At 42.0% G+C, this 25480-nt stretch overlaps 1 protein-coding gene across 1 annotated transcript in view; it reads left to right on the forward strand.

The window, feature by feature from the left end:
- antxr2a (ANTXR cell adhesion molecule 2a) overlaps positions 1 to 25480 on the forward strand; it is a 232900-nt gene that overhangs the window by 130839 nt on the left and 76581 nt on the right. The gene's annotated exons all lie outside the window — the stretch shown is intronic.

Raw genomic sequence — 25480 nt, forward strand, 5'->3', positions numbered from 1 at the left:
AATCGAAGGGTTGCCAGCCAATGTAATTCAGCAAGCACTGGGGGGATGGTAAACGGGACTTGGTGCAAGTTAGGATATAGGAGCAGAGTTTTGGATGAGCTGGAAGTTTATGGAGGGTGCAAGGTGGGAGGTCAGCCAGGAGAGCATTGGAATAGTCGAGTCCAGAGGTAACCAAAGTATGGATAAGGGGTTCAGCAGCAGATGAGCTGAGGCAGGGGTGGAGATAGACAATGTTACGGAGGTGGAAGTAGGCGGTCTTGGTGATGGAGAGGATGTGGGGATCAGAAGCTCAGCTCAGGGTCAAATAGGACACCATCATTGTGAATAGTCTGATTCAACCTCAGTCATTGGCCGGGGAGAGGGATGATGTCGGTGGCTAAGCAACGGAGTTTGTGGCGAGGATCGAAGACAATGGCTTCGGTCTTCCCAATATTTAGTTGGAGGAAATTTCTGCTCATTCAATACTGGATGTTGGATGAGCAGCGCAACAGAACAGAGGCACTGGAGAGGCCAAGAGAGGTGGTGGTGAGGTAGAGCTGGGTGTCGTCAGCGTACATGTGGAACCTGACAGTGTTTTCGGATGATGTCGCCGAGAGGCAGCATGTAGATGAAAAATAGAAGGGGGCCATGGATATAACATTGGTAATGGTGCCAATAAAAAAAAAATAAAGTAGGATCTAGCCTTACTTCCAGCACAAGAGATACAGTGCTCCTTAGGACTTTGCATCTTCCCACCCCACCCCTTAAAATTACCTTTTTCTAATTTTTTTTCAATCATTAGAAAACCTTAACTAACAAAAGTATTGCTTGTGAAACAGCAGACTTTCAATTCAAACATTCTAGCTACAGTAACTGTTTTTTTAGATAATGGACCATTTCCTGTGACAGTACGTTTTGGCATCTAGATTAAAAAAAGGCTCTGTCTGTGATTACACTGACAGTGTAAAGCTCTATGTGTGCTTGCTGCTGTTTCTATTTCATGCTGCAAGTTTTGTCGGCACTGTGGTGACATCGAGTGACTGCTGTTTGTGGTTAGAGCCACAAACAAAGGCCCCTGCTTTTGAGTAAAATCATATTCTTACATCTTTTTTATTTTAAAAATAATTGATTAATCTGATGATTTGCTTGGGCCATCCAGTTCTATCTGTCTGGTGCCTAATTCCTTACTGCACTAGTACAAAATTGGCTTTAATCTTTGTGGTAAAAAGGAAATATATTCTACTGGCTCCATCAATGACACTAATGCTAGCTGACTGCTAGTATGTGCACAAGAGCAGCCCAGTTACAACTTGTCCAGTTTTCTCCCTTCCCTTTAACATAAGAACATAAATAGGAGCAGGAGTAGGCCATACAGCCCCTCGAGCCTGCTCCTCCATTCAATAAGACCATGGCTGATCTTCTACCTGAACTCCACTTTCCTGCCCTATCCCCATCTCCCTTGATTCCCTTAGTGTCCAAAAATCTATCGATCTCAGTCTTGAATATACTAAACAATTAAGCATCTGCAGCCCTCTGGGGTAGAGAATTCCAAAGATTCATAACCCTCTGAGTGAAGAAATTCCTCCTCATCTCAGTCGTAAATGGCCAACCCCTTATTTTGAGACTATGACCCCTAGTCCTAGACTCTCCATCCAGGGGAAACAGCCTCTCAGCATCTACCCTGTCAAGCCCTCTAAGAATTTTATGCGTTTCAATGAGATCACCTCTCATTCGTCTAAACTCCAAAGAATATAGACCCATTCTACCCAATCTCTGCTCACAGGACAACCCTCTCATCCCAGGAATCAATCTAGTGAACCTTCATTTCACCCCCTTTAAGGCAAGTTTATCCTTCCTTAGGTAAGGAGACCAAACTGTACACAGTACTCCAGATGTGGTCTCACCAGAGCCCTATATAATTGCAGCAAGACCTCCTTTCTCTTATACTCCAACCCCCTTGCAATGAAGGCTATTTGCCTTCCTAATTGCTTGCTGTAGAAGGACACCCAAATCCCTCTGAATACCAACATATTTTAGTCTCACACCTTTTAAAAAATATTCTGCTTTTCTATTCTTTCTACCAAAGTGCATAACCTCATGATACTCCATCAGCCACTTTCTTGCCCACCCACTTAACCTGTGTATATACCTTTTGCAGGGATAGTCCCATTAATTTCTTTAGTACTTTTTCTTTACTAATCTTAATTACTTTAAGTTCCTCACTCTCATTAGACCCTTAGTTCCCCACTCTTTCCGTTATGTTTTTTGTATCTTCTATTGTGAAGACAGATACAAAATATTTGTTTAATGTCTCTGCCATTTCCTTATTCCCCATTATAATTTCTCCTTTCTCTGCCTCTAAGGGACCCATGTTTACTTTCACTAATCTCTTCTTTTTTACATAGTTGCAGAGGCTCTTTGAGAGGATATTTGGCTTCTGCTTGACAATTCTGCATATTGGGTACGATTGCCCCACTCACCAGCCATGCGATGCTTTATGTGGAGTCACTTGTGCCACTACACCATCCTAAGTACAACATAAAGCATCACCAAACTGGTAATTGAAGCAATATTAATGGCAAAAAATAAATACTTTTACTTTTAAAAAGTAAAACTGAATGAACCATGACATGCTTGTTCGTGTTGGGGGGCCATTTACGACCTGTTACCCTTAGGCTAGATACTGTAAAATCCTGTCAAAAATGAAAGTCAAAGTTACATTTTCTCTTTTACCAGCAGTGCTTAAGTTAGGTGATTGTAAACAATTTTACAACACCAAGTTATAGTCCAGCAATTTTATTTTAAATTCACAAGCTTTCAGAGGCTTCCTCCTTCCTCAGGTGAACGAAATGAAATCCTCGAAATGAAATCGCATTTATAATTCATTTCGAGGATTTCATTTCGTTCACCTGAGGAAGGAGGAAGCCTCCGAAAGCTTGTGAATTTAAAATAAAATTGCTGGACTATAACTTGGTGTTGTAAAATTGTTTACAATTGTCAACCCCAGTCCATCACCGGCATCTCCACATCATAATTTAGGTGAAGCATTTCTATTCTCTAGATGTGCTGTTGTTGATTCTAAATGACATAGGAGAAAGGGTAATAAAGATGATAGTGACATAGGAATATATTATCGTGTGACCAGTATTCCTATTAATAAAGATCTCTTTATTAACATATCTTCATCCCCCCCAGCAATTTGAGATTTTGTAGTAAATACTATTATAATTTTCTAGGGTTAACCATTTTTATTCTGGAGGCTTTTAAGGAGCTATCAAAGAATTAACAAGAGAGGATAACAATATGTGCCTTAGGAATAGTTTCTCACTTTTTGAGAAAGATGATGTACTGTAGTGTGTTTTAATTTTTTGTGTATTTATATCACCACATCTGCATTATGTTAGCAGAAGCAAGAGGACTTTAAAAATGATGTACTGCATAAAGGACAAGGCGCTCCTTCCTGCTTTGATGGAATAAATTCTAAGTACAATGTATCAAAAATCATCTTTATATTGGAATTAGATTATGCACAACATATTATAAAATGATAAACCAGAAGAAAAGAAAAGTACTGGGAACTAAAGCTTCTCCTGATCTATCCAAGGCTTGTGGCCATTGCACTGTCCTATTTCCTAAATGATACTGGGTTTCTTTCTCAAAACTGTAATGCACAGGATCTTTTAAATTAGCAGCAGTGTGCTCGCACCTCTTGAGAACTAGATGAACATTGAAAGTGATCATTCTAGTAGGACCTTCACAATTCCAAGTTGCCTGATGAGTTGAGCAGATGAAAGAGCATACAAGTATACTCAGCTTAAGAAAATTGCAAGGTTTTCTGCTATTATTTATTAGTATCCAAGAACAATATATATTGAATGTATTTTGAAACATAAATTCTAATACTTAAATTTTTGGGTAGGATGGTGTCTTTATACAGGAAATAAATTAGCACTAGAAAAACTACTTACTTCAGTTGTGACATAATTCCTAGTAAACAAAAAAGTCCTTGTCACATGAAGTGGCTGGTTTCAAAAATGCACTTTTAGGACTCAGCGGGCCAGTGTTTTCATTTAGGACGTATTCACCATAGAATTCAACTCCTTGATCTTGTAATTGAAGTTTAGGTATGATGTATCAAAGCTAGAAAGGCTTTTCAGTACCAGCAACTAATGCAAGGTGGAACCACTTTGAGCTCGCATGGACTGAATGCAAAGACTTTGATTCCGGATGTAAACCCTAGGAGAGGGTAGTGAGCCCATGAATTTTTTAACAAATGATCTATGAGGATACAAGCACTAGTACAGGTGTAAGTAAGCAGGGTGTTGCAGACATCTGCTAGGACAGGAGACAGTGGTCCTCAGCAGCCTGCAGCAAGACTGCTGGAGTGTCAGCAGGTGCAGTTGAGAGTGGCAGAACAGTTTTGGTCTCACATTTGCTGCCTGAGGGGCTTAAACACCAAAGGTAGAGCAGGGTAGGACACAGCTGTGCTCCTGAACTGGCCTCGGGCACAAATAAAGAGATCTAATGTAATTTGACTCTATTGTGAGGGGAGCTAGGGGAAGACGAGCCACTTCAGAGCCAACTTAACGCAGCAACATCTGCCACAAAGTTTCAAGGGGAGCGGCTGGGGATAGCAGGTAGCTAAGGTAGTCCCTGAGTAAACAGTCTTTATTTAGTCATGCATTCTTCTAAAGATCTGTGTCTTGTTAATGTACACAGCAGGATCCTGTATTGTTTTTGAGGCAATGTTTTCATATCGAAGGAACATTGTAGTCTGTTAATGATATATTACGTATTTTGCTTCGAAACACGAAATATAGCACCTTTAGGAGTTGTGTTTCATAACTTTAATTGATTTTTTTTTCAAATTCAGTTATAGTTACTGTTTAAGCTATGACTTTTTCCCCTGACTTACACTGAATATGCCTCAAACTTTTTTTTTTACAAACTTCAAAAAACAACCTGCTGAAGTATATTAGGCTTGTCATAAAGCTTTCCACTTCTGGGACAATGATAAATGTTCAATGACAATGTTGTATATCGCATTATTTGACATTTAAAAATACTTGCAAAAAGGTTTTCTTATAAACAACCAGCCATTCTGTAACGGCAGGGAAATATATGGAAATTTAGCTCAACAAGCAAGATTGTAAGATATTGGAAATGTGTCTGAGAAATCTTCTCTTCAGGGGCATAAAACTAGATTGTCAGAAGAAACTTGTTATTCTCAGATGAGAGTATCTTTTAACTGGTCTGTTCATAGCTACTGGCAAATCTGACACATAAATGGGTACGTGAACTTGTCTCCTTCCCTGAGCCCTGACAATAGCTTCCTAAAACTGACATTCAGAGAAGGAGGCATAAGTTGAACACCTGCCAGCTGTGCATTTACCCTCATTACCCTAGATGCTCCATACATCTAGTTTAAAAATAAATGAACAAATAAATAAATGATACAGCAGACAAGAGGTTGAATCTTCTCATCCCTTTGTTCAGTGCCTCCTGAAGAAGGGTTAAGAGGCGTTGTATCTGACAGAACCTGTAGATGAATATTGTATCCAAGCTTTGCCTGAGTTTGATGGAAAGAGATTCCAGAATGTTGCCAAAGAAGGGCTAAAATTTGATGGAAGTGAAAAGGTTAAAGAAAAATATGAAGCAATAGAGAAGGAATCCAAAGAACTCTCTGAAGAGATGACTTAAGTTTTAAATTTAGCTACTATATTGTCCAAAGCTTCTCGCAAACTCTGCACCCTTCCCACGATAACAAATTAAATTTTACAGTCTAAATATGGAACAATCACACATATTCCTCTTTTTTTAAGGATGTGCTGCTGACATGAATCCTCATTCAACAGGACATTTCTGGAGAACTGGATGTAGAGGCCAGTTTGCCCAACACTCCACTAATTAATTTTCAATCAGGAGTATTTTAAACAGGATACACCAACCCTGCTCCTGATTCAACAACATGTGCACTTGTTGAATGTTCAGAGCCTCACCTCACAAAATGTACCCATATAAGTAAAGACAATCCAGTCAAATGCTGCCCCAGCTATTACAAAATGCCATTGAAAGGGTGTATTGATTAACTCCCTGAAAAAGGAGATGTGCAGATATCTGATTGGGAATTGGATTGAAGACTATGAGGATAGATATGAGCTGAGATGATCAAATACTCCAGTGGATATTCCTCGTAATAGAAAATAGTTTGCAACTTCTATGTTAAACTACACTGTAAGTAATTTTCTTGCATAGCAACATAGGAACAGGAGTAGGCCATTTAGCCGTTGGAGCCTGTTCCTCCATTCAATGAGATCATGGCTGATCTGTGACTTAACTCCATATACTCGCCTTAGCCCCATATCCCTTAATACCTTTGGTTAACAAAAATCTATCAATCTCAGATTTAAAATTAACAATTGAGCTAGCATTAACTGCCGTTTGCGGAAGAGAGTTCCAAACTTCTACCACCCTCTGCGTGTAGAAGTGTTTCCTAACTTCACTCCTGCAAGTTCTGGCTCTAATTTTTAGGCTATGTCCCTTAGTCCTAGACTCCCCAACCAGTGGAAATAGTTTCTCTCTATCTACCTTACCCCCTTAATATCTCGAAAACTTTGATCAAATCATCCCTTAATCTTCTAAATTCCAGGGAATACAACCCTAGTTTGTGTAATTTTGCCTTGTAACTTAACCCTTGGACATAAGAACATAAGAACATAAGAAATTGGAGCAGGAGTAGGCCAATCGGCCCCTCGAGCCTGCTCCGCCATTCAATAAGATCATGGCTGGAGTCCAGGATCATTCTAGTAAATCTACACTGCACTCCCTCCAAGGCCAGTATATTCTTCTTAAGGTGCGGTGCCCAGAATTGAACACAGTGCTCCAGGTGTGGTCTATGCAGAGCTTTGTATAGCTGTAGCATAACTTCTACCCCCTTGTATTCTAATCCTCTAGATATAAAGGGCAGTATTCCATTAGCTTTTTTGTTTATTTTCTGTACCTGTCCATGACATTTTAATGATCTATGTAGATGGACCCCAAAGCCTCTTTGGACGAGCTTTTCACAATTTTCACCATTCTGATCTATCCTTTTTAAGTCCAAAGTGAATGACCTCACACTTGCCTACATTGTAATCCATTTGCCACAGTTTTGCCCATTCACTTAATCTATTAATATCTCTGTAATTTTGCATTTCCACCTACACTGCTTACAATGCTGCCTATCTTTGTATCCATGATGTGGAGATGCCGGTGATGGACTGGGGTTAACAATTGTAAACAATTTTACAACACCAAGTTATAGTCCAACGATTTTATTTTTAATCCCACAAGCTTTCGGGGGCTTTCCCCTTCCTCAGGCGGTGTGGAAGTGACAATTTCGAATCCTTCGCATTTTAAGATCACATAACAAAGCCTGGTGATTACTGCCCGTTGCCAAGGCAATCACAGTGAGCAGACAGAAAGGTGTCATCTAAAAGGCCACTGAATATACAACCCCCCCAAAAAAAAAGGAAAAAAAAAGAAAAAAAAGGAAAAAAAAAGAAAAAAAAAGAGAGAGAGACAGAACGAAGACAGTCAATGACCCGTTATATTAAAAACAGATAACATTTGTTCGCTGGTGGGGTTACGTGTAGTGTGACATGAACCCAAGATCCCGGTTGAGGCCGTCCTCATGGGTGCGGAACTTGGCTATTAATTTCTGCTCGACGATTTTGCGTTGTAGTGTGTCTCGAAGGCCGCTTTGGAGTATGTTTACCCGAAGGTCGGTGGCTGAATGTCCATGACTGCTGAAGTGTTCCCCGACAGGGAGAGAACCCTCCTGTTTGGCGATTGTTGCGCGGTGTCCGTTCATCCGTTGTCGCAGCGTCTGCATGGTCTCGCCAATGTACCATGCTCTGGGGCATCCTTTCCTGCAACGTATGAGGTAGACAACGTTGGCCGAGTCACAGGAATATGAACCGTGCACCTGGTGGGTGGTGTCCTCTCGTGTGATGGTGGTATCAGATCATCGACACAGATACCACCATCACACGAGAGGACACCACCCACCAGGTGCACGGTTCATACTCCTGTGACTCGGCCAACGTTGTCTACTTCATACGTTGCAGGAAAGGATGCCCCAGAGCATGGTACATTGGCGAGACCATGCAGACGCTGCGACAACGGATGAACGGACACCGCGCAACAATCACCAAACAGGAGGGTTCTCTCCCTGTCGGGGAACACTTCAGCAGTCATGGACATTCAGCCACCGACCTTCGGGTAAGCGTACTCCAAGGCGGCCTTCGAGACACACGACAACGCAAAATCGTCGAGCAGAAATTAATAGCCAAGTTCCGCACCCATGAGGATGGCCTCAACCGGGATCTTGGGTTCATGTCACACTACACGTAACCCCACCAGCGAACAAATGTTATCTGTTTTTAATATAACGGGTCATTGACTGTCTTCGTTCTGTGTCTCTTTTTTTTCTTTTTTTTTCCTTTTTTTTTCCTTTTTTTTGGGGGGGTTGTATATTCAGTGGCCTTTTAGATGACACCTTTCTGTCTGCTCACTGTGATTGCCTTGGCAACGGGCAGTAATCACCAGGCTTTGTTATGTGATCTTAAAATGCGAAGGATTCGAAATTGTCACTTCCACACCGCCTGAGGAAGGGGAAAGCCCCCGAAAGCTTGTGGGATTAAAAATAAAATCGTTGGACTATAACTTGGTGTTGTAAAATTGTTTACAATTATCTTTGTATCATCGGCAAACTTGGATATGTGGCTCTTTATCCCGTCATCTAAGTCATTAATAAATACGGTGAATAGTTGAGGCCTGTGGGACGCCACTAGTCACATCCTGCCAATTTGAGTACCTGCCCATTATCCCTACTCTCTGTCCCCTGTCACTCAGCCAATTTCCTAACCAGGTCAATAATTTGCCCTCAATTCCATGAGCTTCAACTTCAGCTAACAGTCTCTTATGAGGGACTTTATCAAATGCCTTCTGGAAGTCCGTATAAACAACATCCCTAGACATTCTCCTGTCCACCACTTTAGTCACCTCTTCAAAAAATTCAGTCAGGTTCGTCAGGCATAGTGATTCTTTTTCATTTCTTGTGAACTCAGAACTTATCTAGCTTAATTAATTTAACCCTGTTTGAAAGTTCTGGATAGAGTCAATAATTTGGAAAAGACAGGCCGATGAAAACTTTTGAAACAGTTACTGGGCCTTGTAAAATTTAAATAATTGTGTTAAATTCAAGGGAGCTGTCAATCAAACACACTTCTGAATAAATCACATTGTATTTCAATTGAATGGCTTGCTCTCTCCCATGAGCCTCTGTTTTCAGAAAATTGGACTAATTATTGTAACAAAATGAGCTGGAACTTTCTTCTGTGAGTGAAACTGGTCCTTAACTCCTTATTTACCATGATAAAATTAAAGAAGCAAATACCAAGCTAAATCTTAGACACAAATGCTTAATATTTGGGGATCAGGAAAGATTTGTACCAAATTCTACCTTCAGAAGATTAAAAATGGGTGGCTGGAGTCCATGGTAGAGTAGCTTGTACACTGTCTATGGAAGAGGTAAGCTTAATGAACTGAACAATCTTTTCATATTCCATGCTTTCATATTTTCACCTGACAGCAGTTTGATGCTCTATATGCCACCAAACAGTAGTTTTTAAAAAAAAATCGGGTCTGGGATCTTGAAAGGAATTTTGTCTGAAAGATCGTTGACCCTTTTTCCATACACTGTGGGTATTTGGTAGACATGTAGCAGCAATCATAAACTTTACTTTTTTTGATGCCCATTCCTATGGCACCACCCATTAGAACTGTGTCAGCAGCATTTACACACAGTAGACGTTGATCTAAAATAGAAACTTGGGTCTGCAAGTGATAGCACTGCTACTTGTATTACTAAACCAAGCCAGGTTAATGCTATTGGTCTGTCCTGTCCTAAGATCCTTGCTTTTGAAACTGAAGTGGGATCTTTGCTCCAATCCTGGGTTGTCCCTCTTGCTCTTTCATTCTCTTGGACTTTATGGACTGCCTTTTTAAGACATGATCACATCTTCAGCCATTACCCTAGATATCATAACTCCCTCTGTACCGTTCTGCACCTCTTCTATAAAATTGCCAGACTACCAGTCAAGAATGTTAATCCCTGTTCTTTTTTACTGAAACACTGGTAATGCACAATATATATTAAGGAAGCGTACATAAATTCTACAGGAAACAAATTATGTAAAAGCGCTAACTTCACGTTGCTGGGAGCGTATAATTGGAAATTTGGGCATAATTTTCCAACCAGTCAGCTGTGAAAAGTTTAAAATTACCCCTTGATGTGTTCTTAAATATTAACTCTTCCACCCTAAGGGTATGCAACCTATATGGTCTATAGGATATGACCATCAAAATATATGGGCTGTTATCCTGGCAATAGCCATTAGTGCCCTACAGAGCCAAGCCCGCCAGAGTTTCCACAGCCAGTAAGACACCACATGTGCACGGGGCCAGCAGGCACCTATACCACTACAGACACATCTCGAGAATCTGCCAGACAAAAATTCTGGGGCCTGCCCACCATCGGGCGAGGTACCCAGGTCCCTTCTGAAGATCCCATGAAGTTCCCCCTTCCTTTACATAAGGAGCGGATCCAAAAATTGAAAAAAGAAAAATCCCTATCTTCTGGGGCCTATTTCTGCCCTCTTGATGCTGATACACCTCATACTATTGAGCGTACCAGCCTCTTGTCTTGCACCAGGCCCGTTATGGGAAGGCGGAAGTCCCATTGTAGGGAGTCTGTCAATCTCTACATCACTGGCCTTGTAAGTGGCGACGAATAGTCTGCTGCTTACAAGGTCAAGCAGGAAATCCCAATTTAAATTGTGTCCCGGTGTATCAGGGTCCAGGCCTTTATCTGAGTTGTACCACTGGACCCTCACCAGAGTTGCAGCGGCACAACGACCGAGGAAGTTTGTCCCCTATATGTAGCAGAGTTGCACATGAGCCATTCATTACAAGGTGTGAATGAATTCTTAGCTTTTACTACTATATACCGCAGCTATATGGTAGAAATTAAACTGACGATAGAAGTTAGTTTGCTGCATTACTTTAAGGGCTTGGCACTTTATTTTGACCACAAATCTGTTTGCTTTTGTCACTGATTTGAAGTGAGAGTTAGCTGTCTGCCTCACACATTTTCCATTCCTGAAATAACTGGGTGCAAGAATAAAAATCCTTTTTTCTGATTCACATTATAATGAAGAAAAAGCATGTAATACCTGTTTTATCACTACTGTGATTCAGCTGTTAAGGATGTTAATCAATTTTTTTAATATGTTTTTTTCCTCTTAAAGTTGCACTATTTTTTGATTTTTAGTCACACTGGAAATAATCTGAATGGTATATGCTTATGTCATTCATGTTGTTTTATTTCATTTACTTTGTAATAATTTACACCTTTTTGCAGCTTCTCAAATCAGTGCAAAGGGGAGGAATTGACACAAAAAGCTACAGGGAGGGTGCAGTGCAAAGTTCTTTTAATGTTGACCTTATATCAAACGTACAGCCTTCGGGCTGGATCCGGCCCATGTGACAGATTCAGACTGGGAATCTGTCCCAGCTTGTTCCATACGGATCTGACAGCTGATCAGTCCCTGCCCCGACCTCAAATCCCAGCCACGACTGTAACGGCCACACGCCCGCAGTGGACTCCCAGTAATAATCCATTACTCCTGATATAATTGCTTTGTTGTCGTGTAACATTTTTTTATTGACACTGCAGTTAACCAATGAGAAGCTCGAAGTGCTGTAGTACGCTGCAGGTGGACGAGTCTGCCCAGTCAGCACTGAGGAGAGGTGGGAGGCAGTCCCTGGTTACAGTGGGTTTCCGGGTACTGTGCAGTGGGCAATTTGGTAAAGGTTTTGGTGGTGCAGTGGGTCTGGTGTCGTAAGTAAATGAAGGCCCCACTTCTCCTTACAGAGGGCTCTTGTTAAAGGAAATCCTATCGTGCTGCCCCTTCAGTTAGTTGGATTGCCAATTTCCCCAAGGTTAATTTCCCAGCTTTTGCAAATCTGGGGCTGCAGCCTCTCTTCAAACTGGCAGCTAGGAATGATGTGCAGGGTGGCAAACCTTGCAGCTGCTCCGCAGTCTCATGACGGGGAGATCGGTTGGAGGGGAGGAGTCTCCTCGTCTCCCGGATGGTGCCAGTGCTGACGTCACTGCTGCTGCAGTTCCATCGAAGCTTCCAAACCACAGTTTGGGGCCCAGTTTACATCGAAAATTCCCACTCAGCTTTACTGGAGCCTGGGCGGGTGATGATTCTAGCTCCTCCCTTTGCAGTGGCATGCATTTAAAACATTCCATGCGGTTCTCCCAATCTCCCTCAGTAACTTTAGCAGGGGATTGGTGGAACTGCTGGAGAAATGGCGCAAATGGCTGAAAAAGATAATTTGAGCTGTTTCCCTGGGGGTTCTCCTGATCTCCCACCATAACTTCAGCAGGTCCTCAGTGGAGCCCCCAGAGAAACTACATAAATGATTTGATTTATACCAAATTTTAGCTTCAATATATAGGCCAACTGTTGCAATGTCTTTCCAATAAAACAACATTCAGCATTGTTAACATCAATTCATGTTGTGTGATGAATGTTAAAGTTGTGTCACCAGACATTTGTGGGGTGCCAGTCTCGGCCTCCCCGACGGACAGGCACTCGAGGGTGCGGCTGATCTCCAGGGCCTCCTCCTTCACCTCAGCGAGGACCACTATTTATTGTGGCCCCCCTCCAGTCCTTGCCTTCTCGCGTGCATTTTGCGCTCTCTTCTAGAAGGGGAGAAAGTACAGATGTGTGAGTGAGTGGTCAGCTGATAAATGCATTGCTTTAGGTGAGGCTGACCGTGAAAGAGGTGCATCAGAGGGTGAGTATGAGACCGAGACATCACATTGGATGAGGATTGGGGTGAGTGGTAGTGGTGGGGTCACAAATGGGGAGGTGAGGATGTGCTCAGGAAGTGAAGGTAAGTTGAGGATGAGCCTTAAGTGGGTGTGAGGAATGATGTGATGGGGTAATCTTGGCAGCGCAGAATGAGTTGGTTGGTGGGGAGGTGGTGGTGATGTGTGACAACAGTAAGTGTACTCACTTTTGCTGACGTAGTTAGGTCATTGAAACGATTCTTGCACTGGACCCAAGTGCAGGAGATGTTGTTCCTGCTGGTGACCTCCTCTGCCACATCGAGCCAGGTCTTGGTGGCAGAGGCAGGGCACTTCCTCCTGTTGGCCGGGTAAAATAGTTCCCTCCTCCTCCTCCTCCTCACCCTGGCCAGCAGCACCTGAAGTGAGTCATCGCTGAATCTTGGAGCAGCCTTGCCCCTGTGCTGCTCCATTGTGTCTTCTTGCTCTTTGCTCCAGCAAAATCCATTGACTCAATGACCCTTTAAATCCAGACACTGCAGCTGACAACAGGTCATGCAGGTGTGTAGTCCGCTTTCGGACGACAAACCCGGAAACAAGATTAATGGCCACCAATTAAGGTGCGATCGCGTGGGGAATGGTAAGTTTTTATTATTCGCATTTGCTGCGGGCCATTAACCCCCCTCCCCCGCAGCCATACCGCCGCCTTATTAAAATCGTGCCCTTTATATACAAGGGATACCATGAAAAGCAATGAGATGAATGGCCAATTAACCTACATCTGTGGTGTTGGAAGGAATATTGCCCAAGACACTAGGCGAATTCCCCGATCAAAAAATGCCAAGGAATCTTTAATGTACACCTGAACAGGCAGACATAGCTATTAGACCATGGGATGCTTCACCACAAGTGGCTGTTGAGACAGAGGCTGGAACATCATTTCAAAGGGAATTGGATAAATATTTGAAAAGGAGGATTATAAATGAATCTGGGGGGAAAGGGGTTACAGGAGAGAGTGCCAGCAATGGGACAGGCTCCAGGGGCTGAATGGCCTGTACTGTGATGTCTATCATTCTACAAAAACTCTCTTTTTGTGAGCCCAAGCCCAGGGAGTGGTTTAGGACAATGTGCCCTATGAAAAGTCCTTCAAGCACTGAGCCCACTGTCCTTTGTGCAATCTCTCAATTTGGTTCAGGTTGGTCTGTGCAGAACAGTTTTTATATGTGAAGTCCAAGTACAGATCAGCTCTGACTGAGGGTCCCAGTTGAGAGTTGTCACCTTCACACAGAACCTGAGTCCAAACCAGAGTCCAAAGAAATGGAGAGAGGGATGTGGTCTATTAAAAGTGGCATTGACTGGGGAGCCTGACCGCACCTTGTGCAGTGCAGGGGGATTCTGGCTGTAGTTATAGGGTGAGTATCAGCGGGTTATAGGATTACTACTCGTTACAGGTAGAATATCATGGCGTTATATTGATTACTACTACTAAATTCCCATCCATCAGCACAGCAGCGACGATGGGGCCGATTTTAGTTTTCAGAGGTCTAGAATTTGCCAAGTACTCGCTCATTACTCTTTGACTACTGTCACTAGGTTTGGCAGGCCAACCGAAGCAAGTTCCTGAGGTGTGGCACTTAGAGCCACTAGAGAGAGCTGGGTGAGTCGTCAGGACCAACTGCTAGAAAAACCACCCTTCTGGGAGCAGTTGTTTACCATGCAGAGGTGATGGCTTTTGGGCTCACCCCATAGACTTCTACATCTATTACTACCACTTACATATAGACTACCAGGGAGTTATTGTATTACTCTTGGTTATGAGGGGAATCCAAGTGTTACCAGTATTGTTATTATTTATCGGTGAAATTTCAGTGAGTTACTATCAGTTACTGGCGGAATCAAAGTTCCTCCCACCTCTGGTTTCCCCCTATGAATACTTGTGTCCTGCCCTCGGATTCCCCTCTTTGCCTGCTCACAGTGGCCTCCTGGTTCGTGGAACTTCTCGCACAACAACTACTGGCACGAAACCACGAGCAAAGATATTCAACTGCAGGGGTCCCAACCTTTATAAGGTAAATGTAATAACATTTGTAGACATCATGTGATCAGATGTCACCTGGTCAGAACATCACGTGATCAAACCTCAAGGAATGCCTCCAACCAGAGTTGGTAACCCAAGGCAGCCAGGGCCTTGATTTAAAATTTAATCCAAAAGATGGGGCCTCCAATAATGTAGCTCTCCCTCAGTTTGGCACTGAGGTATCAACACATAATGAGCTCCAGTCGTGTAGTGGGTCTTGAATCTCAGCGTAAATCAGCTTAAATCAACTCACCTGTTGACAGAAACATAGAAAATAGGAGCAGGACTGGGCCATTCGGCCCTTCAAGCCTGCTCCGCCATTCAATATGATCAAGACTGATCCTCTATCTCAATACCATATTCCTGCTCTCTCCCCATACCCCTTGATGCTTTTTGTGTCTAGAAATCTATTTAGCTCCTTCTTAAATATATTCAGTGACTTGACCTCCACAGCTTTCTGTGGTAGAGAATTCTACAGGTTCACCACCCTCTGAGTGAAGAAATTTCTCCTCATCTCAGTCCTAAATGTCCTACCCCATATCCTGAGACTGTGACCCCTGGAAATATAGAGCGATGCCATTTCTGTGGGGGTTTCCCTATCTCTTGCTGTAACTTTGGCAGAATATCGGCAGAAACTTCAGAGAAATGGCTTGAACAGCCGTTTATGCTGTTTCTCTGAGCTTTCCGTCAAAGTTACGGCTGGAAATAGGGAGAACCCCCACAGAAGTTTTACCCGGGATATGTAACTTTATCACTTTGCAGAGAAATAAAGTTAAGTAAGCTCAGCACCAAGTATGATATGTCTTTAGGCATAGGGTGACTGATGCTCCCAATTGTCTAGGTCTTGCTGCAATTATATAGGGCTCTGGTGAGACCACGCCTGGAGTACTGTGTACAGTTTTGGTCTCCTTACCTAAGGAAGGATATACTTGCTTTAGAGAGGGTGCAAAGAAGGTTCACAAGATTGATTCCTGGGATATGAAGGTTGTCCTATGAGGAGAGATTGAGTAGAATGGACCTACATTCTCTGGAGTTTATACGAATGAGAGGTGATCTTATTGAAACGTATAAAATTCTTAGAGGGCTTGACAGGGTAGATGCTGAGAGACTGTTTCCCCTGGCTGGAGAGTCTAGAACTAGGGGACATAGTCTCAAGATAAGGGGTCGGCCATTTATGACAGAGATTAGGAAAAATTTCTTCACTCAGAGGGTTGTGAATCTTTGGAATTCTCTACCCCAGAGGGCTGCAGGTGCTCAGTTGTTTAGTATATTCAAGACTGAGATCGATAGATTTTTGGACACTAAGGGAATCAAGGGGTATGGGAATAGTGCAGGAAAGTGGAGTTGAGGTAGAAGATCAGCCATGACTTGATTGAATGGCAGAGCAGGCTCGAGGGGCCATATGGCCTACTCCTGCTCCTATTTCTTCTGTTCTTACTGCAAAATGAAAACAGATTTAAATTTGAAGGAATTTAGTCAGGTTGAATCATGTAGTTACATTACAGTTACGTTTCTCACGTTCTTTTGTTCAGAAGCTATTTGGATGAAGAATTGAGATCATTGTCAGTCAGCAAGCCCTCTGTGCAGATTGGAGGCTTACAGGATAATCTAAACATCAAAACTAGTTTGTTTATTTTATAAGTGAGACCCAGAAGAAAGGATCAGAGTGTAGTAATGATCCTTCCTGTTTTTGTATTGCACATGTGGGTGGAATCCCAGATTTCCCTTCCAGTATTTATCCTTCTTAACAAGTTGAACAAGTATAATTCAAGCTGACCTGTTCCTATTGGTGAAGGTTCCATGGAAAATTAAGTATATTATATAAGTATTCTTATTTTTGTGTGTATAGCTTCTTGTTCTTGTGTGTATATCCAGTTATAATATACATTTTATGTGGTTCCTAAAATATATCATAAATGGAGTCTGCTGTTTCCAAAATTTTATATACTTACAATGTATGAATTGCACAAAGGTGCATTAAAAATAAATATACTGAACATAAGAGGGGATATAGTAAACTACTTCAATTGGCTCTTTAAAAAAAAATCAAAACACTAATAAATCCAAAGGTATTAAGGCTTAAGGACATAAGCCTTCAAGGAGGATAGAGAGATTAATTTATTATTCGGTAAGGTTCAGTAAACTTTCGTTGTAAATGTGATTACACCCTGAAATTTAGGTGACTGTTCATCAATTCCTATAAGACTTCCCATGTACTGCAATTCTCCATGAAAAACTCACTTGATGTAGACAATTATATTTTGCCTGTAAATAGTCCAAAAATCTTTTGCAACTTAAACCTTTGGAAACCATGTTGACACTTTCCTATATTTCAGAATTATACAAAAACATTGATGGGTTAGGTTTTCAAAATCAGGAAAGCACTTTAACGTAAAGACTAAAAAAAATATGTATTTGGGAAGATAAAATAATTGTCATGCTGCTGCTATTGTATCTTGACTAAAAACTACAATCCAGTCCATTGTACTGTAAGATACTGAACATCTGCATTATTGATATCATTATAGTGTTACAGTGTTGATCAGGTTTATAATTTCACAACGTTCAGTGTTAGTTTTATAGCATAACATTCTTGTTCTACCAAGTAGGTTTCCATTTTCAGCTAGGAATGCCTTGACTGCGGTAGTCTGGAAAGATAAGGGGGTTGAATTTCCATGGGGGTTCTCCCAACTGCTGTAACTTCAGTAGAAGACCTGTGGAAACACCATCAAAACAATGTTAATTTCTCCAGAGTTTCTGTGGATCTTCCATTGAAGTTATAGTGAGCAACTGGGAGAGCTCCTGTGGAAATTTAATCCCAAGATGCTTGGCCAAAGAGAGAAATGGAGTCAATGCTATAAAAAAGAATAATTTTTACAAATGTTAATTTTCAAATACTTTTTAGTTGTCATTAATAAGGGAATTTGTAGTAAGGGACTCAAATGTTAATTGTGTGTAGGCCAGAATAGCTGTAGACCATGTATTCATTTCTACAAGTTCACCTCATTTGGGGAAAAGAATAAACTGAACATAAAAATTCTTACTGATTAAAACTGGAAATCAGTTTGCTTATACATCTATTTGCAATTGAAATTTGTCGCTGCTAGTTATTACCAATAGTAAGGACATTTTTCTGATGTTTGCTGAAACTACATGAAGGCTTCCAGAACTCATTTTATATAGGACATTTAATAGTCGTTGCAGATGGACCTTTGTACCATCTGTTGGGGTTGGATTTGATCCAGTTCCTCTGATGTTTTATAATGAAGCGGATGCAATTGGCAGAACAAACAAAAAAGTTTTGTGAAATCCGACTTCTATATTATAGGACTTGATTGTACCATCGGTCCTATGTATGAACCAAATCTGGGACTTGCTACCTGTCTTTGTGTGCCAGGATGTTGACATGAATTTGCTTCTTTTAGGTATGCATATATGTGAAATCAGCAATGTTTCAAAATCAAAATGCTTTTCTATTAGGTTAAAAAAAATGCATGGAAATAAACATAGCGTGATGGTTGAGATCTTTAAGTACTGAATTTATAATATCTGTTATCTACTTTGTGTTTAGTATTATAAAATGCTATGTCTTGTGCATGTTTTGGGCCCAGAAAAATGCAAATTCCTGTTGCATTTACATCTGATTGGCTAAGATTTCATATCCATAAAACTGCAACAATTCAAACTCTATGAATGTGAGATGTTTGAAAAGTACCCCCCAGTAAAGAATAAAAATAAAAATAAAAGCAGAAACTGAACCAGGTGTCACTCAAAAAATAATAAAAATATTGTCAGCCGCAAGAAATCAGAACTCAGCAATTATCAGCACTGAGAACATAAGAGCAGCAGTAGGCCATCCGGCCCCTCGAGCCTGCTCCGCCATTCAATAAGATCATGGCTGATCTTCTACCTCAACGCCATTTTCCTGCACTATCCCTATAACCCCTGATGCCTTTAATATCTCGAAATCTATCGATCTCTGTTTTGAATGTACTCAATGACTGAGCCTCCACAGCCCTCTGGGGTAGAGAATTCCAAAGATTCACCACCCTCTGAGTGAAGAAATTTCTCCCCATCTCAGTCCTAAATGGCCTACCCTTTATTCTGAGACTCTGACCCCTGGTTCTAGATTCCCCAGCCAGGGGAAACATCCTCCCTGCATCTACCCTGTCGAGCCCTGTAAGAATTTTGTATGTTTCAATTAGAAAAATCTTAACAATATAAAACTGAATTTATCAAATTGCTGAAAATATTTTTCAATGTCATTTTGGCTGCCAGTTTTTTCTTTAGCCTGTTTACTACACACAGTTTTCACAAAATAAAATTTACAACATAACAAATAAAAAAATACTTCAACTTACCCATAATATTGCCTGGCTCCTGTGGAAATGTGTGTATTAGATTTTGTACCCTGAGGCCTAACTTCTGTCAGTGACGTGGGAATCCCAATCCACTGACTGTGACCCAGGTGCAGCCACTTTATGGTGTCCTGATGTCCCCAGACCAACACCACAAGAGGTCCATTATTAATTTATAAAACACCTGTTCCCATCTGCCTGAAGTCCTGCCCAACTTGTGCTTTACCTGCTTGCCTGAGTCCTTGGCAAATTCCAATTGCTGAACCCCATTCCCCACCATGCCCTTTTCCTAGCCCACTCATACTTACCCCAACACTTTGTGATCCTGACCTGTCCCCAGCCTCTTGGGCCCAATGCAGGTCTGAAGTTAGCTTTCAGCACGATATGCGCTCTATAATGTATTTGCCAACCATATTCACAATCCCAGTTTTGCCAAGCTCCTGGATCACAACCCTCCCCTGCCCCCATACAACCAAATCCTAAGATCCCCACTTCTTCCATTGCTGCTAAACAGAAACCTGGTACACATTGCCTACCATCTTGCAGTATATGATGGGCTTTAAAAAAGCTAAGAGAGCAAGACTGAGTTTATAGATAAAGGAACATAATAAAATAATCGGCCACTGATTTACAGTTTCCACAGAAAATGAACAGATTCATGGGGCATAATTTTAACCCCCAAGAACAGGTGGGCTGGGGTTGGTGGGTGGGTGGTAAAAAATAGTTGAATTCTTCAGTGGGACTGCATCTCGGCTCCAATGCACCCGCTTGCCGATTTAACCCAGGTGCGTTAGGATGTGTGTGCACAACAGAAACCCGGAAACCCCATCCCCACTTAAAGCCAACAGACCAATATTAAAAGAGGCATTGTACCTCATTCCGATACTTGAGGCAATTAATTTTTGTATATTAGAAATGTAAAACAAATTTAACCTTACCTGTTCGGGTTTCCCATCGCTTCTGATTTACGTCAGGTGAAAGCAGGCGGGAAGGGCCGGATCCATGAGGTGAGTACCTTTTATTGCACTGCTTGTGGGCCAGGATGAGCAGGAGTGCTTCATCCAGGCCCAACAACCTCACCTGCTGCGATCAGACCCCTGCAATCGGCAGCCCCCCCCTCACCCCCGATGGCCAAGCCCCCTCCATACCTCTGACTCCTCCCGACCTCCGATCTTCTGGCGATCTGATCATCTCCTGGCCCATGATGTCCTTCACGGCCCCACACCCCCATGTCCTCCACGGCCTATGATCTTTCCCTCCCTCCTCTCCGATTCCCGCCCGACAGCCAGCCAGCCTGTTGATCTGGCTGGCTGCTGGGCTCACAACCCGGAAGTAAAATGTCTTGCCCTCATTAAGGTCGCGATCGCAGGTTGTGAGTCGTCAACTTTACTTCCAGGTTTCGCGTCCGATTATCTCCCCCCCCACTCCCTTCCTGCCTCCATGTATAAATTATGCCCATGGAATTTGAACTCCAAACTACGAGTAAAAATCCTTGAATATTTTGTAATAAACATGCAATTTGACATATTCAGTCACTATTATCACAACATTGTATTATATTGCATAACACCCCTATTTTTATAAAACTGTGCATCCTCCAACATCACAGGAGACCTGCTAAGTATTATAAAAATGATTCATCTGTGAGCATTGCCCACTGTTACACCACGTATTCTGTTCAGCACTTCATACTACTTACATATTTAAACACTCCTCCTCCTGGCCCCACAAAAAAACCCAACAAATTCCTGGGTCTTTTATGGAGTGGCTACTGGTGATCCCTTTATGAATCGTTAGTTAGGCTCTTCACTACTGGGTACAAATGGGCAGAGCACACCCTTCGCCCATTTGTGCCTGAAAATTTAAAACAGGGTCCTACATCCGGCAAAGAAGCTCGAAACACGTGGGCGTGCTGCTCACCCATTTACAGGACTAACTGAAATTTGCATCAGACTGGCCTTGGGTGTCCTTGGGGGGGGTCAAGGTCCCCCCATCAATAGCTGTCTGTTTTTCACGCGTTGAAGGATTTGCAGGCTGATTAACAGTCTGACACGCTCCTGCCATGGCTGTAACCATGATTACACCAGCTGATAGGATAGTTAGTCCTATACGGCGGGAGGGTTTTATGGGCTCCCACAACCCATACGGTGAGCGGTGGGTGAGAAGCACACACACCCACAGCACACGAATATCCCTGCTGAATGTCGATCAACAAGTCAGAGCCAGAGCTCTGGTCTCTTCTTGCCCAGAATGTCTGGAACAGGATTCAAGCCCTGCACCTTCTGACTCAGACGGGAATACTCCCACTCAGCCAAAGGCTCACTCCTATTTACCTGTGATAATTTTCACAGAAATATATATAACGGTGGTTCTTTGTTCTTCAAATGCATGTCGTTACAAGTCCGGCAAGTGAAACTTTATAGTTTGGAGTTTTGACATTGTTTAATGTTGATCTATTTTGTAATATATTTCAAATGGTTAGAACAGTTGCATTCATTTTATTTATTTGTTTGAGAGAGAACTCAAAAGTAACAGCAGAAAGATTGGTAACCTCTGGATGAATTGTATCATTATTAAAGTTTGGAAAGAAGTTCTGAGTAAAAGTCTTGAATTTAGACATAGTTTAATCAAACCATTAATATAAGTACTGTGATGTAAAAATATAAATTAGTTTTCTTCAGTTTTATATTTCTTGCTGCTCACTATAAAACTCATACCCCAAGTACATTGAATAGCCTGACTTTTTGATATTGTAGATAAGGACTGTGCCCACTGTATCCTAGGCACAAGGGGCAGCCTGCTTATTTGATAGATTAGCATTGTTTTTGAAAGGAATTACATTTTTCATTATTTTTACTCAAATGTAACATTTTATACTTGAATCATGTAGGAAGCCAAAATTTTAATGTTTAAAGCTGTGTTTAGAAAATATACAATTAAAGCAGGGGGCTTTAAACTGATTCTTGTACTTTAGTTTATGTAATGTAGGCCAGATGTTTGTAAATTTTATTACATCTGTGTCCTTTTGCCGATTTGATTTGTAACTGGCAGTGATGGGCTAGCTTCAATGAAACCACCTCTGTTACTGAATAAAAGTTATTACAATCATATCTCATTGAGTACCAGGTCTATCACATACTTTCTGTCAACTGTTCCCATTAGAAATGCCAAAGTCCACCACTGGCAGGAAAGTGTAATTACAGCATGACAAGTTTACATAAATAGTCGCCATTATAGAAAGAAAAAAAGAAATGACTTGCATTTATATAGCAGCTTTTATGACCTCAGGACGTCCCAAAATGCTTTATAGCCAATTAAGTATTTTTGAAGTGTAGTGACTATTGTAATGCAGGGAAACACGGCAGCTAATTTGTGCACAGCAGGGTCCCACAAACAGCAATAAGATGCATGACCAGATAATGTGTTTTAGTGATGTTGGTTGAGGGATAAATAATTTTCAGGATGCTGGTAGAACTCTCTTGCTCTTCTTCGAAATAGTACCATGGGATCTTTTACGTCCACCTGAGGGGGCAGAAGGGGCTTCGGTTTAATTTCTCATCCAAAAGATGGCAACTCCGACGGTGCAGCATTTCCTCAGTAATGCACTGAGGTGTCAGCCTAGATTACATAAGAGGGGCAGGAGTAGGCCAAATGGCCCCTCGAGCCTGCTCCGCCATTCATTCAGATCATGGCTGATCTTCAACCTCAACTCCACTTTCCTGCCCGATCCCCATATCCCTTGATTCCCCAGAGTCCAAAAATCTATCTATCTCAGCCTTGCATATACTCAACGACTCAGCATCCACAGCCCTCTGAGGTAGAGAATTCCAAAGATTCACAACCCTCTGAGTGAAGAAATTCCTCCTCATCTGAGCCTTAAATGGCCGATCCCTTATCCGACTATGCCCCCTAGTTCTAGACTCTCCAGCCAGGCGAAATAACCTCTCAGCATCTACCCTGTCAAGCCCCCTCAGAATCTTATATGTTTCAATTCTTCTAAACTCCAGCGAGTATAGACGCATTCTAATCAACCTCTCCTCATAGGACAACCCTCTCATCCCAGGAATTAATCTAGTGAACCTTCGCTGCACCGCCTCCAAGGCAAATATATCCTTCCTTAGGTAAGGAGACCAAAACTGTATGCAGTACTCCAGGTGATGTCTCACCAAAGCCATGTACAATTGTAGTAAGACTTCCTTACTCTTGTACTCCAACTCCCTTGCAATAAAGGCAAACATGCCATTTGCTTTCCTAATTGCCTGCTGTACCTCTATGCTAACTTTTTGTGTTTCTTGTACCAGGATACCCAAGTCTCACTGGACAGCAACATTAAAAGTTTCTCACCAATTAAAAAATATTCTGTTTTTCTATTCTTCCTACCAAAGTGAATAACTCTAAGGAGTCTTACAACACCAGGTTATAGTCCAACAGCTGGACTGTAACCTGGTATTGTAAGACTCCTTACATTTGACCACCCCAGTCCATCACCAGCATCTCCACATCAAAGTGAATAACCTCACTTTTCCCCACATTATACTCCATCTGCCACCTTCTTGCCCACTCACTTAACGTGTCTATATCCCTTTGCAGACTCTTTGTGTCCTCCTCACAGCTTACTTTCCCACCTAGCTTTATATCGTCAGCAAACTTGGATACATTACACTCGGTCCCTTCATCCAAGTCATTAATATAGATTATAAATAGCTGAGGTGTGGTAACCCACCAGTTACAGCCTGCCAACCTGAAAATGACCCGTTTATCCCTACTCTGTTTTCTGTCCGTTAACCAATCTTCTATCCATACTAATACATTACCCCCAACCCCATGAGCCTTATGTTGCATAACAACCTTTTATGTGGCACCTTATCGAATGCCTTTTGAAAATCCAAATATACTATGTCCACTGGTTCTCCTTTATCTACCCTGCTAGTTACAGCCTCAAAAAATTCTAAATTTGTCAAACACGATTTCCCTTCCATAAAACCATGTTGGCTCTGCCAAATCATATTACGATGTTCTCAGTGCCCTATTACCACTGCGTTAATAATGGATTCCAGCATTTTCCTGCCTACTAATGTCAGGCCATCTGGCCTGTAGTTCCCTGTTTTCTCTCTCCCTCTTACATGCTCAAATCTCTGGAGTGGGGCTTGAACCATCCTGATCCTTTGCGGGGCACAAATGATCGGGGGAGACAAATAGTACTAGAGAAAGTAATAGTACAGTATTAGGTGGGATCAGACTAAGAGTACAAGAAAGTCTAAGACTGGTTTGCAGTGCATGTGTGTAAATGCACAAAGCATGGTAAACAAGGTTGGTGAACTGCAGGCACAAATACCCACATGGGAATACAATGTTGTGGCGATAACGGAGACCTGGCTTAAAAAAGGGCGGGATTGGGTACTAAATATTCCGGAACACAAGGTGTTCAGGAAAGATAGGGAAGGAAAGAAAGGAGGGGGTGGTGGGTGGCAGTATTGATTAAGGAGAATATTTCAATACTGGAGAGAGAGGATGTCCTGGAGGGGTCAAGGACAGAATCTATTTGGTTAGAGTTAAGAAATAAGAGGTGCCATTACACTACTGGGTGTATTCTATAGGCCACCAACTAGTGGGAAGGATATAGAGGAGCAAATTTGCAGGGAAATTACAGAGAGGTATAAAAGCTATAGAGTAGTGATAACTGGGGACTTCAACTATCCTAATATCAACTGGGATAACAACAATAATATAAGAGGCACAGAGGGGGAGGAATTCTTGAAATGTATTCAGGATAACTTTCTTGACCAGTACGTTTCCAGCCCAACAAGGGAGGAGGCATTGCTGGACTTGGTTCTAGGGAATGAGGTGGGTCAAGTGGAGCAAGTATCAGTGGGGGAACATGTAAGGAGCAGTGATCATAGTATCATAAGGTTTAGAATAGCTATGGAAAAGGACACTGACCACACTAAAGTAAAAGTACTCAATTGGAGGAGGGCCAATTTCAATGGGATGAGAACAGATTTGGCCCAGGTAAACTGGAATCAAAGATTGGCAGGCAAAACTGTAATTGAACGGTGGCTGGCCTTTAAAGAGGAGATGGTTCGGGTACAGTCTAGGCACATTCCCACGAGGCAGAAAGGTGGGCAACTAAAGCCAGAGCTCCCTGGATGACAAAAGAGGTAG

The sequence above is a fragment of the Heptranchias perlo genome, chromosome 1 (assembly GCF_035084215.1).
Source record: "Heptranchias perlo isolate sHepPer1 chromosome 1, sHepPer1.hap1, whole genome shotgun sequence".
Taxonomy (NCBI): Eukaryota; Metazoa; Chordata; class Chondrichthyes; order Hexanchiformes; family Hexanchidae; genus Heptranchias; species Heptranchias perlo.